Source organism: Pristiophorus japonicus, chromosome 9 (genome assembly GCF_044704955.1).
Source record: "Pristiophorus japonicus isolate sPriJap1 chromosome 9, sPriJap1.hap1, whole genome shotgun sequence".
NCBI classification, from domain to species: domain Eukaryota; kingdom Metazoa; phylum Chordata; class Chondrichthyes; family Pristiophoridae; genus Pristiophorus; species Pristiophorus japonicus.
Window position 1 is genome coordinate 215,146,239 of NC_091985.1, and position 18,585 is coordinate 215,164,823.

The 18,585-nt window shown below is 45.5% G+C and overlaps 1 long non-coding RNA gene across 1 annotated transcript; it reads left to right on the forward strand.

Annotated features, from left to right (window-relative positions):
* Positions 1–750: 750 nt before the first annotated feature.
* LOC139273685 (uncharacterized) lies at positions 751–17,309 on the forward strand. Its single transcript, XR_011595290.1, has 5 exons — positions 751–829; positions 1,612–1,698; positions 3,619–3,733; positions 6,117–6,200; positions 16,041–17,309. It is a non-coding gene; the product is annotated as an uncharacterized lncRNA (long non-coding RNA).
* Positions 17,310–18,585: the final 1,276 nt, after the last annotated feature.

An 18,585-nucleotide genomic window follows, 5' to 3' on the forward strand; every position in this document is an offset into this window, starting at 1 on the left:
ATCCCGCCTTCACAGACAGTACAAGAGAAAGGGGAAAGCGACAGAGAGAGAAAAGTGGGCTGAGAGAGAGAGACAGGGGAGTGCGAGGCAGGACGGTGAGACACAGAAACATGCACAGTATCAGTTCTAGACTGACCTGTGAGGTCCGGTTTTATCCTGAAAGATCCCATTAAAGAGACAGAAGATGCAGTCCCCTCTCTCACTGATATTGTACCACAGACAGACACATTATTAATCCCACACTGCGGGACAGTGTCAGAGAGTGAGAGAAACAAGGTCCCATATTTAACCTTCGCTTGCCTGTTGTACTCTCTGCAATCTTGCAGCTCAGGGCCGTTCGGTATTACTCTCAGTGACCGAATGTTTCACTCTGATTAAACTAAACTGGGACAGTTTCTGTCAGATATTAACTCCTGCACAGTTCCAGCAAACACTCCTACTCCCCCGTCCCTCCGATGTTTCTGCAGGATTGCTTTGTGAGGACAGGCTCACGAAGAGAAAAAACCCTGCACGGAATGATCCCAAATTGAGCATCTCAAAGGGGCAAGGCTCCCAGCTTTAAACATTCTCTGTCCTTGCCCCCTAGGCCCAGTTCCTTTGCTCAGATTCTGATAAAAGTAAATCGAGAAAAGTGCACTTTGCTTTTTGAAGGCTGAATTATTGCAGAGTTGCGCATGCGCGAATAAGCCCCGCCCCTCGAGTCGATTTCCAGTGAGCAGAAGAGCGCATGCGCCCTCCCCTCCCCCAGCCCTGCCTGTAAGCGCCATTCACTCAGTGAGCGGAAGAAGATGGTTTAAACAGCCGGGAATGGAGACACCGCGGCCCCGGGGTAAGGCAGCGAGCAGTAGCCTCCTTACAGCAGCACATCGCTTTGGGAACGTGTCCGCAGATGGGCTCAGAGATCGGCACTGAGTCCGGGGGAAGTTCAAGGGGAATCGGGGTCTGTGTGTAACAGGCGGAGTGGAGCAAGAACTGGTCTCAGTGCGTGGAGTGAGTGGGGGAAGGGAGAGGCCATTCTCGGGCTGTGTGTGGACAGCGTGTGTCCCGGTTAAGGGAGACAGAATGGGAAGGATCTGCTGTTGACAATCATTGCTGCTTTCTCTCTCCAAACCAGTAGTGAACGTTCCTGCTTTAGTTCCAGTCTCACCGTGTTTGTTGTCATTGGACAGCGAGCAGTGGAAGCAGAGCCGGACACTGAGGATTTATACAAGGAGCATCTATTGCAGGCACCGGGTGAGAAATGTGAAGGACATGTTTTAAACAGCGGCTCTTTGTTTCTGGTTGAACGGTTAGTGCCCTGGGAGAGGAGAGCAGCAATCTGAGCTGTGTAAAAGTCCGTGCTCCATCGGGTCGTCCCATTCCTGAAACAGGGCAGGGGTTGGGTTGTGTCTGGATGTCAGTAAATTGCTGTAAATCTGCCCAACACACCTGGTGTGCAGAAGCCGAGTGCTGCAGTACTGGAGTGGAGTCAGACACTGACATTGTTTGTCTCGCTGGCTTCCATTTGTGAATGTTCATAATGAATATTAATTGAACGATTACATTCATCACTTTTAGTCTTTTCTACCTCTCCTATTCTTGAATGATCAGAGATACCTTCTCCTCCTACAGGCATGGAATTGAAGGAACTGGAACAAATGTGAAGTTTCCTCCACCTGAGACATAAGGATCAGTGCAACCAGCTCCTTCACACACACAGTAGGTACCGATCACAGTGTGCGGATACACAGACAGGTTATCCAAATTAAACATTTTTGTGGTGCTGAATGGCCTCCTCCTATTCCTGTGTAACAGGCCCGAGGGGGCTGATGGCCACCTCCTGTTCCTAAATTAACAGACTGGAGATACTGAGTGGCCTTCTCCTGTTCCTAATGTAATAAACACGAGGGTGTTAATGGCCTCCTCCTGTCCATATGTAACAAACTCTAGGGGCAGATTGACCTTCCCCCTGTACCTATGTATCGGGCTAGAATGGGATGAATGGCCTCCTTTAGTTCTTATGTAACAGGTTCCAGGGGCTGAATAGCCACTTCTATTCCTGTGTAACAGACTCCAGGGGCTGAATAGCCTCCTCCAGTTCCTATGTAACAAGTTCGAGGGGTTGAATGCCCTCCTCCTGTTCCCATGAAACAATCCCATGGGGATGATTGTCCTTGTCCTATTCCTATTCCTAATGTGACAGACCCGGCAGGCATAATTGCGTCATCCTATTGCTTTTTAACTCCAGTTGCTGAATGGCCCTCTCCAGTTCCTAATGTAATCCGCTCGAGGAGCTGAATGGCCTCCTCCAGTTCCTAATGTAATAGGCTCGAGGAGCTGAATGGCCCTCTCCTGCTCCCATGTCACAGGATCAAAGGGCTGAATGGCCTGCTCATGATCCTAATTTAACATGCTCGGGGGGCTGAATGTCCTCCCCCAGTTCCTATACAACATGCTCGGGGGGCTGAATGTCCTCCCCCAGTTCCTATACAACATGCTCGAGGGGCTGACTGTCCTCCCCAGTTCCTATGTAACATTCAGGAGAGGCTGAATGGACTCTTCCAATTCCTCTGTAACAGGCTCGAGGGGCTGAATGGCCACCTCCTGTTCCTGGTTAACAGTTCCGAGGGGTGGAATTGGCCTACTCCTGTTCCTATGTAACAGACCCGAGGGACTGAGTGGTCTTCTCCTGTTCCTAATGTAAGAAGCTCGAGGGAATGAAAAACGTCCTGCTGTTCCCATGTCACACAATCAAAGGCTGAGTGGTCTGCTCTTTTCTAATGTTAGAGAGGCTGAATTTCCTCTTCCCACGTAACAGAATGGAAGGGCTGAATGGCATCCTCCTGATCCAATCTAATAGGCTCGAGGGGAAGAATCCTGTTCCTGTCTAACAACTCTAGGTGCTGAACAGCCACCTCCTGTTCCTGTGTAATGTTAGGTGGGATGAGTGGCCTCCTCCAGTTGCATTATAAGATGTGCGACTGGCTTATTGGCCTCTTCCAGTTCCTATAACATTCTCGGGGGGCTGAATGGCCTCCTCCAGTTCCTACGTAACATGCTTGAGGGTCTGAATAGCCTCCTCCTATTCTGATGTAAAAGGTTCCAGAGGATGGATGACCTCCTCTATTCCTGTGTAACAGTATCCAGTCGATGCATTGCCTCCACCAATTCCTTTATAGCAAGGCTAAGGTGCTGAATGCCCACCTCCTGTACCTATGCAACAATCTTGAGGGATTGAATGGCTGCCTGTTCATTTGTAACAGGTTGGAGGGGCTGAATGGCGTCCATCTATTCTTGTAAAGCAGATTCCAAGGCTGAACGGTCAACTCCAGTTTCTAATGTAACAGAGTCGAGGGGCAGAATAGCTCACTGTTCCTATGTAACAGGGACTGAATGGCCTCCCCCTGTTCCTTTTGTAACAGGCTCGAAGGGATGATTTGCCTCCAGGTTCCATGTGCTCCTCAAATTCCCAGATCCAGGGACTGTTCTTCCCTGTTGTTTTGGAAATAGCATCGGGCAGTAAACAGGAGCTCAATGCTTCTTGCCCACCAGCTCTCTGATCGGGCTCCTCGCGCTGATTATGTTTTCTCATCTCGCTCAAACGTCCCCAAATGTTGCTTTCTTTTCCATCACCTCTAGAGTTATTAGTCAAGTTTGCTTCGAGCAAATCGTGATCTCACCAGTAATAGCACTTTCCCGATGGTTATCCACGAGGCTGCTTCTGACAATTTCTTCTGCGTAAATGTTAACCACTGTAAGTAACTGAAAAGCTTAATTTCTACAGCAACAACAAACACTTGCATTTATGACAGATACAGAGTGAATCCCACACTCACGCACTGTACCACAGACTGTCAGATACAGAATAAATCCCACACTCACTCACTGTACCACAGACTGACAGATACAGAGTGAATCCCACACTCACTCACTGTACCCCTGACAAATATGGTTTATATAACGTATTAATAGCTCGTCTCTACTCCAAATATTTTTGAATCACATTTGTCCACTATAATGTTAAAAACTGTTGTCTGTTGGGGCTGTCTCTGATCTGTAAATTTCACAGATATAGGATAAAACACACTCTCACATACCAGAAACTGACCGGTACAGAATAAAAGCAACACACAGATACAGAAACTGACAGATACAGAATAAATCCCACACTCACATACCAGAAACTGACAGGTACAGAGGAAACACACACTCGCTTACCCCAGATTGAGAGATACGGAATGAATCCCACATTCACATAGCACAAACTGACATATAAAGGTAAAAATCCACACTCAGATACCAGAAACTGACACCCCACACATGTACCACAAACTGACAGGTACAGAAAAAAAACACAATCGCATCCCAGAAACTGAGAGGTACATATTAATTCCTACACTCACATAGCAGTAGCTGAAATAAAACCCACATTCACATAGCAGAAACTAACAGGTATAGAATAAAACCCACACTCACATATCAGAAACTGATGTACACAATAAAACCCATACTCACATCTCAGAAATTGACAGGTACAGAATAAACCCCATACTCGCATATCAAAACTTGACAGGTACATGATAAATCTCAACTCACATAGCAGATACTGACAGGTACAGAATAAATCTCACCTTCACCGCCAAATCTGACAGGTACAGAATAAAATACACACTCAGATAATAGAAACAGAGAGGTACAAAATAAATCCCACGTTCACATAGCAGAAACTGACAGGTACAATATGGAACCCACACCCACGTATCTGAACAATAATATGCAAGTAAAACCCATACTCGCCTATCGGAAACTGACAGGGTAACATACACACCAGAGACTACGGAATGAGTAGAACATTTTCGGCACTCTTACCCCAGTGTCAGGCTCACACAATCGTTGTTTCAGTAATTCGGATGATAACTAACATGTTCTCAATGTGGCCCATTTAATTAGTGATAAAAGCAACTTGCGAAACAATCCCATTTTTGCTAATTTAATTTGAGACAAAAAGATGGTCTGAGCGTGTGCTAAATACATGCTGCTCCTCTCCTCCCCACACAGTGTTTAAACCGACGGGAAGGGCCCAGGCGAGCTCCCCTCCTCCAGCTCTGTCAGCGGCTGCCGTTTCCTCTGTGCTGGGCTGATGATCGTTGAACACATCAGGGAGCGGAGATATCCCGGGCCCGAGTAAGGGAGCAAACAGTAGCCTCCTTACAGCAGCTCATCGCATTGGGACTGTGTCCACAGATGGGCTTTGAGTCGGGGTAAGTTCAGCGGCTGTCGGGGGCTGTCTGTAAGAGGCAGAATGGAGCAGGAACTAGCTCTGGAACATGGAGTGAATGGGGGAAGGGAGAGGCCATTCTTGGGCTGTGTGTGTACAGTGTAAGGTAACAGAGAAAGTAAATCACCTCGCTCTTTCAAATCATTGCTGCTTTCTTTCCCCAAATCAGTAATGAATGTTCCTGATTCAGTTCCAATCTCAGTGCTTGTTGTTCTTGGACATTGAACAGTGGAAACACAGCCTGAGAGTGAGGATGTGAGGAGTGTCACAAAGTGCATCTATTGCAGGCACCAGAAGAGGACTGTGATAGGAGACATTTCAAAAATGGGTTATTTTGTTTTGGTGCGTTGAATTCTCAGAACCGTGTTGCTGGTGATCGAGAGATACATTGTCGTTCCCTCAGATACATCAGGATCCGGTCACTGTGACATTCTGTTAATGACACAGGCCCTCAACTTGGATTCAATAGACTGAGAACAATTGTTGTACAGCCTAGGTACCTGTGATTATATTCCAGGAAGGAATTCAGAATTTTACAGGTAGCCTCATGGGAGTGGGAGATATAAACCTGGACTGTGCCAATCGGGTGGTCCCATTCATGGACCAGTGCTGGGTTTGGGTTGTGTCTGGATGCTGATAACTTACTATAGAACCATCCTACACACCTGGTGTGGGGAATCTGAGTGCCGCTGCACTGCAGTGAGATCAGGCAATGACACTGTTTGCATCACGGATTCCTCTCTCCAGATACTTTACTTTATTACAAACAAACGCATTGTAATAAATAACTTTATTTTTATATTCTCTCCATATTCTGTCCATATCATAACTAATAGTGTTCTCCTATTATTATTCTCAGCAAAATACTTCAAGCCAGAATAAATGTGGTCTTTCCTCAACCCGGAACACAAGGAACAGTGCAGACAGCTCCTTCTCACCCACAGTAAGTACATTATCACTCTCCGTGCGCAGAGACATAGAACTGACTTCAATCATATTGTCACAGGCAGCAGAAGCTGTCAGTCCCACAGTGATCTAAATTTCCAGAGTTATATTATGAATCCCACAGCCACTTGGAGTAGTACAATAATATGTTATTTCAAAATCCAATCATATCGCACTGAAAGGCAGATCCAATTTCACTCCCTTACTCTCACCCACGATCAGTTAGACACTGACACGGTGTCAATCCACACTGGTGTCTGTACACTGACTCTCAAACCCAACAGCTAACTTACAAGAGCAGAGAAACGGAGGTAATGGACTGAACCAAACCTCCTCCTGAGACTCATCGATAATCTCAAACTATCATCCGCCTACAGCAGGTAGAGACGGAACCAAATCCAACACTCACACAGAGCAAGAATAGCTCAGTACAAGAGACTGTCAATTACATAATGAATCTCACACTCTCACACATCACCAGTCTAACAGATACATAATCAATCCCACACTTACACATCACCAGTCTAACAGATACATAATCAATCCCACACTTCCACATCACCAGTCTAACAGATACATAATCAATCCCACACTCACACACATCACCAGTCTAACAGATACATAATCAATCCCACACTCTCACACATCACCAGTCTAACAGATACATAATCAATCCCACACTCACAAACAATACCAGAGACTGAGAGAAACATAATGATTCATACACTCAGACACATTGAATGACAGATTGAGAGAGAATCACAATCACTTCCAGTACCTGAGATTGACTGACTGACAATGAAACCCACATTCCCATACCAGGCCCTTACAGCTACAGACAAATTCTCACACTCACATTCCAGAGACAGATAGTTAGTGAACTCCACAGTCATTCACCAGAAACTGACAAGTACAGAAAAAACATTCCAGAGACTGATAGATACAGAGTAATACCCACACTCACATGCCAAAGACTGAGAAATACAGACTAAAAACCACACTCCCATAACAGAAACTTACAGGTGCTGATTAAAACCCTTACTCAAATATCAGAAACAGATAGATACAGAATAAAACCCACACTCACTTCCCAGAGATGGACTGATACAGAATAAAACACACAGTCACATATCAGAGAGTGACAGGTAGAGAGTAAAATCAACATTCACCTGAAAGTGACTGACTGATTCAATGTCAAACCCACAATACCACAGCTGTACCAGACACTTAAAGGCACAGAATGAAATCAACATTCATATAGTCATTGACAGGTACAGAAAACATACACACATTAACATACCAGTGACAGACAGGTAGAATGTGGTAAACTCCACACTCACATAACAGAAACTGTGATGTATAGAATATAACTGCACTCATAACAGAAACAGACAGGTACAGATAAAAAGTGCCACACACTCACACAAGAGACTGACAGGTACAGAGTGAAATCTACATTCACACACTTGAATAAAACACACGTTCACATAACATGCAACTGACAGGAGGAAAACCCACATACACATCCCAGAGACTTACATTCACAGAATAATACTCACACTCACATACCATAGACTGATGGATACAAAATAAAACTCACACTCACGTACAAGAAACTGACAGGTACAGATTAAAGCCCACATTACCTGAAATTGATTGAGAGTAAAACCCACACTTGCCTACCAGAGATTGAAATTTACAGATAAAATCCACACCTATACCAAAAACTGAAAGGTCAAGAGTGAAAAGCACACTCGCACACCAGTAACTGACAGATACAGATTACAACCTACACTCACATATCAAACGCTGAAAAATAAAGAGTAAAACCGCGCTCACAAAGAAAATCAACACTCAAATACCAAAAATTGACAGTGCCAGAGGAAAACCCACAATCGCAGAGTAGAACCAGACATGGACAGATTAAAATGCACACTCACATTTCAGAAACCGATGGGTACAGAATACAGCTTACATTCACATAACAGAAACTGACTGGGATAGAGGAATCACAAACTAACATACCAGAGACTGACGAGAATAGAGTGAAATCCACACACACACCAAAAACTGTTATATACAGAGAAAAATTCACACTCACATACCAGAGACTGAGAGATAGCGTGTAAAACCCACACTCGCATATCAGAAAATGACAAGGACTGTGTAAACGCAACACTTGCATACCAGAGAATGAAAGATACAGAATGAACCCCACACTCACTTACCAGTAATTGACAGGCACAGAGTGAAAACCTCTCTTCCATACCATAAACTTACAGATATAAAGGAAAAGCCATACTCGCTAACCAGAGATTGACAGATACAGAATAAATACTACACTCACTGGTGGGCAAAGTCTATAGCTACACTGTTAATCAAGAAATAATGGAGGCTTGTAAAAAAGGAACGGGAATAATCATGGGCAATTTTAATCTTCATATTGATTGAACAAATCAAATAGGCCAAGGTAGCCTTGAGGAAGAATTCATCGTGTGTATCTGGGATAGTTTACTTGAACAGTACTTTGTGGAACCATTCAGGGAGCAGGCTATCTTAGATCTGGTACTGTGTAATGGGAACATAAGAACATAAGAAATAGGAATAGGCTATTTGGCCCCTCGAACCTGCTCTGCCATTTAGTAAGAACGTGGCTGGTCTGATCATGGACTCACTTCCACTTCCCTGCCCGCTCCTCATAACCCTTTATTCCCTTATCGCTCGAATATCTGTCCATCTCCGCCTTAAATACATTCATTGGCCCAGCCACCACAGATCTCTGGGGCAGAGAATTGCACAGATTTACAACCACCTGAGAGAATAAATTTCTCCTCATCTCAGTTTTAAATGGGCGACCCCTTATTCTGAGACTATGTCCCCTAGTTCTAGTTTCACCTTATGTGTGGAAATATCCTCATTGCATCCACCTTGTCAAGCCCCCTCATTATCTTATATGTTTCAATAAGACCACCTCTCATTCTTCTGAACTCCAATGAGTATTGGCCCAACCTACTCAACCTCTCTTCATAAGTCAACCCCTTCATCTCCGGAATCAACCTCGTGAACCTTCTCTGAACAGCCTCCAATGCAAGTATATCCTTTCTTAAATACGGAGACCAAAACTGTATGCAGTACTCCAGGTGTGGCCTCACCAATACCCTGTACAGTTGTAGCAGGACTTCTCTGCTTTTATTCTCTATCCCCCCTTGCAATAAAGGCCAACATTCCATTTGCCTTCCTGGTTACTTGCTGTACCTGCATACTAACTTTTTGTGTTTCATGCACAAGGATGCCCAGGTCCCTCTGTACTGCAGCACTTTGCAATTTTGCTCCATTTAAATAATAATTTGCTTTTTAATTCTTTCTGCCAAAGTGGACAACCTCACACTTTTCCACATTATACTCCATCTGCCAAATGTTTGCCCACTCACTTAGCCTGTCTATATCCCCTGCAGATTTTGTGTGTCCTCCTCACAACTTGCTTTCCCACCCATCTTTGTATCATCAGCAAACTTGGCTACATTACACTTGGTCCCTTCATCCAAATCATTAGTATAGATTGTAAATAGTTGAGGTCCCAGCAACGATCCCTGTGGCACCCCACTAGTTACTGTTTGCCATCTGGAAAATGACCTATTTATCCCGACTCTCTGTTTTCTGTTAGTTAGCCAATCCTCTAGCCATATTACCCTCAACCCTGCGAACTTTTCTCTTGTGCAGTCACCTTTTATGTGGCACCTTATAGAATGCCTTTTGGAAATCCAAATACACCACATCCACTGGTTCCCCTTTATCCACTCTGCTCATTACATCCTCAAAGAACTCCAGTAAATTTGTCAAACATGATTTCCCTTTCGTAAAAACATGCTGACTCTGCTTGACTGAATTATGCTTTTCCAAATGTCCTGTGACAGATGTTAGGCTAACTCGTCTTGTAACACTGTTGTGAATCACCTTGGGACGTTGGACTACATTAAAGGTGCTATATCAATAAAAGTTATTCTTATTATTGTTATTAATAAAGGAAAGCTGCAGGTTTGTTTGCCGCCACCGAGATTCATCAAGATGTAGAGCGCATGCGTGGCCATCTTTGCAAAACAGCAAAGTGTGGGCGGGGCTACACGGTCCCAGTGAACCCAGCCAGAGTCAGCACCTTCAGGGGAGGGAGAGGGGAACCAGTGAGTGCAGAACTGAACCCAGACAGAGTCAGCACCTTCAGGGGAGGAGAGGGAGGGGAACCAGTGAGTGTAGAACTGAACCCTGACAGAGTCAGCACCTTCAGGGGAGGGAGAGGGGAACCAATGAGTGTAGAACTGAACCCAGCCAGAGTCAGCACCTTCAGGGGAGGAGAGGGAGGGGAACCAGAGAGTGTAGAACTGAACCCAGACAGAGTTGGTGATGAAAACTGGTAGTGGAGGATACGGTGTCTTCAGACGTGCGATGTGTTTGAATTTCAGCACAGGGAGGACGGAGAGTGTATGGGATGAGGATTTACAGCTTTGGAGGAACAAGAGAGGCAAGAATGTTCCATGGATTCTACAATTGTCTGTTCTGAATGTGTCCTGTACTTGCAGTAATGGTTTCTGTAAACTCCTTTCCAGGGTATTAGAAGGGCAGGATTTGCAGACTGGAAACTCAAACCAAACTTCGCATCAAGTTCTGACCGAATCACTCGATCCTCAGTGTCGAGGAAATATTTAGCAGTCTGCCTGTGCCGAAGCGGCCTGTTTGGCTGCTTTGTCAGCTCTCCTATTTCCTACTGATACTTCATCCTCACCGGTTGTGTGAGCTGCACATTAGATAATGGCTACCTTACTTGGCAACTGAATGGCGTCTAATAGATTAAGCACCAGTTGAGAGTGCTTAATATGCTTTCCACCAGAGGTGATAAAGCCTCTCTTTTTCCACAGTTGTCCAAAATCATGGACCACACCGAATGCATATCTAGAATCAGTATAGATATTAGCAGTATGATCTTTAGCTATTATACAAGCTCTAGTGAGGGCAAACAATTCAGCAGCCTGAGCCGAGGTTCCGGGAGGCAGGGCGAATGCTTCAACAGTTTCGTGGGGATTTACAATAGCATAGCCTGCCAAAAACAAATCATCCGACGGCCTATGTGATGATCCATCCGTACAGAGAATAAGATCAGGATTGTCCATGGGCTGTGTGAGCAAATCTGGTCTTGGTAAGGTGGCTACTTCCACCGTTAACAGACAATCATGCTGGTCTGGATCCTCTACCTCTTTAGTAGGGAGGAAGGTGGCTGGGTTCACTACCGGTGCACGTCGAAAGGTATAGTTAGGGTGTGACAGCAGTAATACTTCATAACCTGTTCTTCGAGACGCTGTAAAGTGTTGTGTGGCAGCTGAATTCAAAAGTAATAACACAGCATGGGCTGTAATGACAGTACATGGATGATCCAAAACAATAGGTACCGACTTTCCACCATGACCGCAGTAGCAGCTACAGCACGTAGACATGCTGGCATTCCCCTTACTACTGGAGGCAGCAAAACCGAATAATAAGCAACTGGTCTATTTCCCCCACCATGTTCTTGGGTTAGTACTGCTGTTGCAAATCCTTCTTTCTCATTCACATACATCTGAAAAGGTTTACCATAATTCGGAAGTCCCAACGCCGGAGCATTAGTAATGGCTTTCTTTAACTGTTTAAATGCCTCCTCTCTCTCTGGGGTCCACTCCACCTTGGGTGGGGCATCATTTAGGGCAGCTGTTCTTAGGACTGCATCCCATTCTCGATAATTGTCTGAATTCTTTCTGGTCCTAGCTGCCTCTGCCCTTTAGATATGTGAAAACCCAGGTACTGGACTTGAGTCTGACAAAATTGTAACTTTTGTAATGACACTCGGTGCCCTCTTTCACATAGGTGCTGTAACAGTTTCAGGGAATCTTGCATGCATCTGTATCCGTGGCTAGAAGCCACAAGCAAATCGTCCGCATACTGCAGCAGTACAGACTGGTCTGATAATGAACAGTCTTCGAGGTCTCTTTTTACTGCTGCTGCATATACTGCGGGGCTTTCGGTGTATCCTTGGGGCAACCTGGTCCATGTGTACTGCTGCTTCTTGTGGGTGAAAGCAAACAGATACTGACTTTCTTGATTTAACGGGATAGAGAAAAAAGCTGAACACAGGTCTATTACAGTAAAGACAGTTGCTGTTGGTGGTATAGCAGATAGTATAATGTTGGTGTCCGGTACCACAGGGGTGATAGGGACTACTATCTTATTAATAGCTCTCAGATCTTGCACAAATCTCCATTCATTCGGCCTATTAACCTTTGGTATGGGCAGTATCGGAGTGTTACACGGGCTCTGTGTCTTTTCTAAAACTCCTTGTTCCAACAATGCAGAAATGACTGGCTCTATCCCATCTTCTGCTTCTGGAGGCAGTCTGTACTGCCTAATGCTTGGTAACACGGCGTTCTTTATCAATTGTACCCGATGGGGTACTGCAGAATGTACTTGCCCAACATGATTCTTATGCTTTGCCCAAAGTTCAGGAGATACTTGATTCAATGCCATTGGCAGCTTAGGGCTTGGTTGTTCAGGGGGTTGCTGTTTTTCAAAAGTGGAGGCATGATTTTTACCTTTCCACTGGAGAATCCCCCTGGTGCAGGTGACAAATTCTATCTGAACATTTTGCAATTTTATTACTGCCCAAGGTTGATAGCCGTGTTGCTGTTTTTCTCTTTCTATTCCTACAATCATCGGACCCATATCTTTAGGTTTCGCTGGCGGTTTTACAGCCAATGTCAGATGGGGTGTCGAGTTCTCTTCTCTATACCGCTACTGCTGTAAGGGTGTCAAATCCATGGCTACCCCCAATCCTTCTGGTCCAAAATAAATGCGGGGCGTAGCTTCTACTATTTCTTCTCTATTTAAAAAGGCTTGTACCAAACACTGGTAAGTTTCAGCTTTTTGGCGAGTGTACCAGGCTGTACAGTGAAGCTGAACTGCCTCAAAGCTTGTCAAAATTATATACATCAATTCTTCAGTATTAGAGTCAAATTTAGCTTTTAAGTTTTGTATAACTTCATGTATCAAGGGGGAATAGAAGTTGCCAATCAATTGCCAACAATAGAGGGCATCCTTTTCTTTGTTATCCTCCCTTTTCTCTTCTTTAATCCCATTAAAGAACTGATGAATATTATTTGGAGGGAGCTCCATGAACATTCCTTCCTTTGTGCAATAAATTGTGGCTCCTAGTTTGCACAAAGTCTGTCTTCCCAATAAAGGGAGCGGTGTTGTTTTAGAGACTATCAAAGTCTCATCATTAACTGATTGACCTTCAATTATCAATTTGGTAGGTTCAGATAAAAATTATTTCATGGGGATACCGGCCACACCCATACTTAAGACGGTGGTGTTGCTGACAGGTAATCCCACAGAGGATGGTACAGAAGACATAGTAGCACCGGTATCCACCAGGAATTTCACATAAGTGTCTCCTACTTTTACTACTGCCAGAGGGTTTTCTTCTATGTCTGCCGATAAGCGGAGGGCTGCCGCCTGTACCACTAAGCCTCCGGGGCATCCCTATGCTGATTATTCTGTGCCTGTCCTCGTCCCTTTTGCTGATTTACTGACCTGTTTTAGCCTTATTTTCCTTATAGGTAAATAGTCCCTCTCTATCCATGTTAGCCAGTACTGTAACTGTCTCTTTCCAACTTTTTCCTTGCCAGTCCAAAACCCTTATTTTGTATGTTCTTGCTTGTTGTGGCAACATACAATTTAACAAGGTTTGCACTGCCAAAGGTTCATTTTGATCCATTGGTATTCCTGCATGCTCGTCCCAACTATTTTTCCATCTGCCTGCAAAATCTATTCTTCTGCTTTCTGCAAGCAGCGGGTGACTTCCCCTATATCTCCATGCTTTTTAGCTCCCTTTAATATGGCATCCTTGCCCCGGTGCTGCAACCAATGTTCCCGGGACTCATTTCCTTCTATTTTCCCGCCAATCTCCGTTTTCGCCGGCGGGTATAGGGAACATATCTTTTACCCCTTGCCAAGAGGACCCATATGCTGCCTGCAGTAATAATTTCACATCTCCGGGGAGGGGGTTATAAATGGTACAGGTTTGCTCAAGCCAGTTGTGAAAGGCTACTGGCTTCTTAACAGGATTAGGGGCAGCTGATATCATATCCCGAGCTTCTCCCGGTATCCAGGGCTTTAGGACAGCCGTTGTTCCGATCATTACACGGGGGGCTTGTGTTGTGGGGGTAGTGGAGGAATCGGCCTGTCTTGTGGTATTCCTGGTATTCATTCCTGGGGCAGGGGTTGTGCTATCATCCACGACTCCTCCCCCCGCAACCCCCCCCCCCCCCCGTCTCCATTTTCATTTTCTAGTGGGTTTTGTGGATTTTCTGGTGTGTTTTGTGGATTTCCTGATGGGTTTTGTGGATTTTCTCGTCGCCTAGAGGCCTGATCCAGCTGAGCGGCCACTATTTCTATAATCTCCTGCCAATCATCCGGCTTGGTGGTTGGAAGACGGGGGTATAAGCCGACAGGAGAAGCGGTCAAAACCGGGGCACTCGGGGGGCTGTAAGAGGGAGGGGGCTTCTCCTTACCCTCCTCCTCTTTCTTTTTATTTTTAGGGGGCTGGTGCCTCTTTGCCACCTCTGTCCATTTTTTAAAACAATTCTCCATATAATCTTTATCCCAAGTGGGGTCCCCCGCCCCATTTTTGGTGGTCTGTCTCCATTCCTCAATTAAGGACAATTTAAAACTTCCTCCATATGGCCAATCCCCATCAGACCAACCGTACAAATCGCTACTAAACATTACCGCATATCTGTCGTCTCCTGTTTCTTTAATTACAGTGTCCGCCGGCGAGCCGGGCGGCACAATGGGATCTCCTACCTTCTCTCGTTGCTTTACTACCTTACTGATTCTTTTCTCAGTCTTGGGATGTACTTTCATTCTTTCAGTTGAGAGGTCGTCCTTCTTTCCTTTTCTAGGAGCTGGGCGCGAGCACCCTGCTCGACTAGAGCCGTTTCCCATTCTGCCGGGTGCAACGTCTCGCGATCTTTTCTGAAATGAGAGTTAGGACAATCCTACAAAATATACAATAATTTACAAAGCGCTCACCGGTGTTCTCTTTTCTGCTCAGCTCGGGGTCTCCTTTTGCCTTTTTGTTATTTTAGCTTCTTTGTGGTAGCTACCTTATGCCTCACCCCCTCCAGGGGATCTCGGCGGCCCGTCCCCCTTTCAGCTAGGACGGCCTAGGCACCTTCCTCCTTTCAGCTAGGAAGGTCCTTAAAATTCCTCTTTTCTCTTTAAAAGTTAAATTTAGTTCTTTTGGATCTCGTTTTTTTTTTTAGAGATCCTGCCGGACTACGCCAGAATCTGTCAAGGAAATATTTAGCTTAAATTAGCTCAGGCGGAGACTTTCAGAAGTGCACTTCGAGAGAATTTATTTTTAAAAAGCGAGATATATCTCGGAGAGCCTGCTTGGACCGTACCAAGGCAAAACTCTGCTGTACAAGCAAATTGTCCCTATCTTTATACAGAAATTGAATACAGAAATAGAAAAGGAATCTTATTCATTAGTCCCGTGAGTACAAAGCTCGTCTCGGGAGGTACACACTCTATCTGTCCTTGCATAGTTTCTCTCTGTTCACAGTCTGATAAGCAGAATAAAAGGAGACTCCCTTTTAATACCAGATGGTCATTTAATTGCATCTCTAAGTTTCAAGGCTAAAAAAGCGTGGCTATTTTTCTAGTCCTATTATTTCTTTAAGCATAACAAAAACAGAATTTAACCCCTCCCTTTTCCATAAGCCATAGATTCATAGATTCTTTCTTCCACACTCAGGACCTGAATATCATCGGACTTTGAATGCTGAAGGAGAAATGTTTGTCTGTTCTGTCTGTGGGAATAGATTTCAAACATCAGTGTGACTGGAGAAGCACTGAGACACACACCCGAGTGAGATTGTTCCAGTGCACTGACTGTGGAAAGAGCTTTAGCCAGTTTCACAGCCTGAAAAAACATCGCACCATTCACAGCGGGAAGAAACCGTACATGTGCTGTGTGTGTGGATGAGGCTTCAACTGATCGCCCAACCTGGAGAGACACAATGACACCCACACCACGGAGAAACCGTGGGAATGTGGGGATTGTGGGAAGGGATTCAATTACCCTTCTGATCTGGAAGTTCATCAGTTCAGTCCCACCGTGGAGAGACCGTTCACTTGCTCTGAGTGTGGGAAGAGATTCACTCATTCATACTACCTGCTGATACACCAACGCATTCACACTGGGGAGAGGCCGTTCACCTGCTCCATACGTGGAAAGGGATTCACTCATTCATCTGACCTGCTGACACACCAACGCATTCACACTGGGGAGAGGCCATTTATCTGCTCCACATGTGGGAAGAGATTCAGTACCTCATCCAACCTGCTGGTACACCAGCGAGTTCACACTGGGAAGAGACCGTTCACCTGCTCTGAGTGTGGGAAGGGATTTACTCATTCATCCCACCTGCTGGTACACCAGCGAGTCCACACTGGGGAGAGACTGTTCACCTGCTCGGAGTGTGGGAAGGGATTCACTGTGTCATCCGACCTGCTGGTACACCAGCGAGTCCACACTGGGGAGAGACTGTTCACCTGCTCGGAGTGTGGGAAGGGATTCACTGTGTCATCCGACCTGCTGATACACCAGCGAGTTCACAAGTGACTGCAGGGGTTAGATTCTGCTGTTGTTGCTGCTTTTATTCACATCCTAATGAACAGTGTTCATTCTGTTAGTTAGTGTTTGTTTCTGCTGATAACCCTTCAACTAGGCAGGAGTTTAATATTTTGATATTTCAAATAACTGTTGTTACTTGATGTCTCCAAGATAAGAGGAGACCAATTAATGACCTGTTTCTGACTGCTCCATTTTTGATTGGGGCAGAGGAGCAGTGAGAGATCGGGGCCCAGGAGCGTCGTGAGGTGAGGGTTCAGGGCCCAGAAGAGGCGAGGGCCCAGGGGCAGCACGGGCCAGCCCACACTGCGATCTATGGATAGTAGGAGCATGTGTGTGCACTAGGTCCGTGCAGCAGAGTCTTGGTTAACCCTTGCCACTGGATCAAGACCGAGCTCTGTCAAGCCCGTGTGGTGGCTGGTGTACAACGGCCACCCCATGTTAAAAGAATCCATGCACAGGCATTTTCCACCCTTCAGCATGGAGTTTGGGACCTAGAATGTCAGTTCCCTCATTGAAACACCTGTGAACTCATGTATTTTTGGTGTGGAAGTGGGTCATCCTCGATACAAGGGACGGCCTAATACTATACTATCATTTTTGAGCCTTTTCTCCTTTCTGACTCCAGATTATTTCAGTTCTCAGACCTTCGGTTACTCTCCGGGACAAGTCCCAGCTTCCCATACCTTCCAGAGTGCCTCTCCTAGCCTTGATATCCAGGGAAGGTATCGGTAACACGCCCGGGATCACTGAACACAAAACCCAGTCTGTTAATCACTTTCAGTTGCTGGACTTAGTGTGTACCCCACAGCATCTCTCTCACCTTCGATGTGTGATTGGAGCATCACGCCTGCAAACCTGGGTTCAATTTAAATTTGAATCCATTCAGCAATTGTATTTTTTTTTAAAAACTACATACAAGTATACAGATCACATCAAATAATTGGCAATGATTTAGTGTCAACAAGATGAACAAGTAAACACATCACGGCTCACTACTCCAGCTCTATAATCACAGGAGAAAGTCTGTTATCTTACTCCTCAAGTGATAGAGAAAGATCAGGACTCTAAGAACATCTAGAATCTGTTGTAAATATATTTCAAATCCTCACTGGTACAACCTGTCTATCTCTTTTCAATTGAAGTGAATGGAAGATGAGGAGGGGTGAAAGAGGAAATGGGGGTGAGGAGGGTTGGAGAGGAGGGAGGGGGTTTGGAGAGTAGGGGTGAAAGAGGAGTTGCGGTGAGGGGTTTGGAGAGTTGGGGTGAGGGGGGTTGGAGAGTAGGGGTGAAAGAGGAGTTGCGGTGAGGGGTTTGGAGAGTTGGGGTGAGGGGGGTTGGAGAGGAGGGAGGGGGTTTGGAGAGTAGGGGTGAAAGGAGTTGCGGTGAGGGGTTTGGAGAGTTGGGGTGAGGGGGGTTGGAGAGTAGGGAGGGGGATTGGAGAGTTGGGGTTAAAGAGGAGTTGGGGTGAGGGAGGGTTGGAGAGAAACATAGAAAATAGGTGCAGGAGTAGGCCGTTCGGCCCTTCGAGCCTGCACCACCATTCAATAAGATCGTGGCTGATCATTCAACACAAGACCACTTTCCTGCTTTCTCACCATACCCCTTGATCCCTTTAGCCGTAAGGGCCATATCTAACTCCCTCTTGAATATATCTCACGAACTG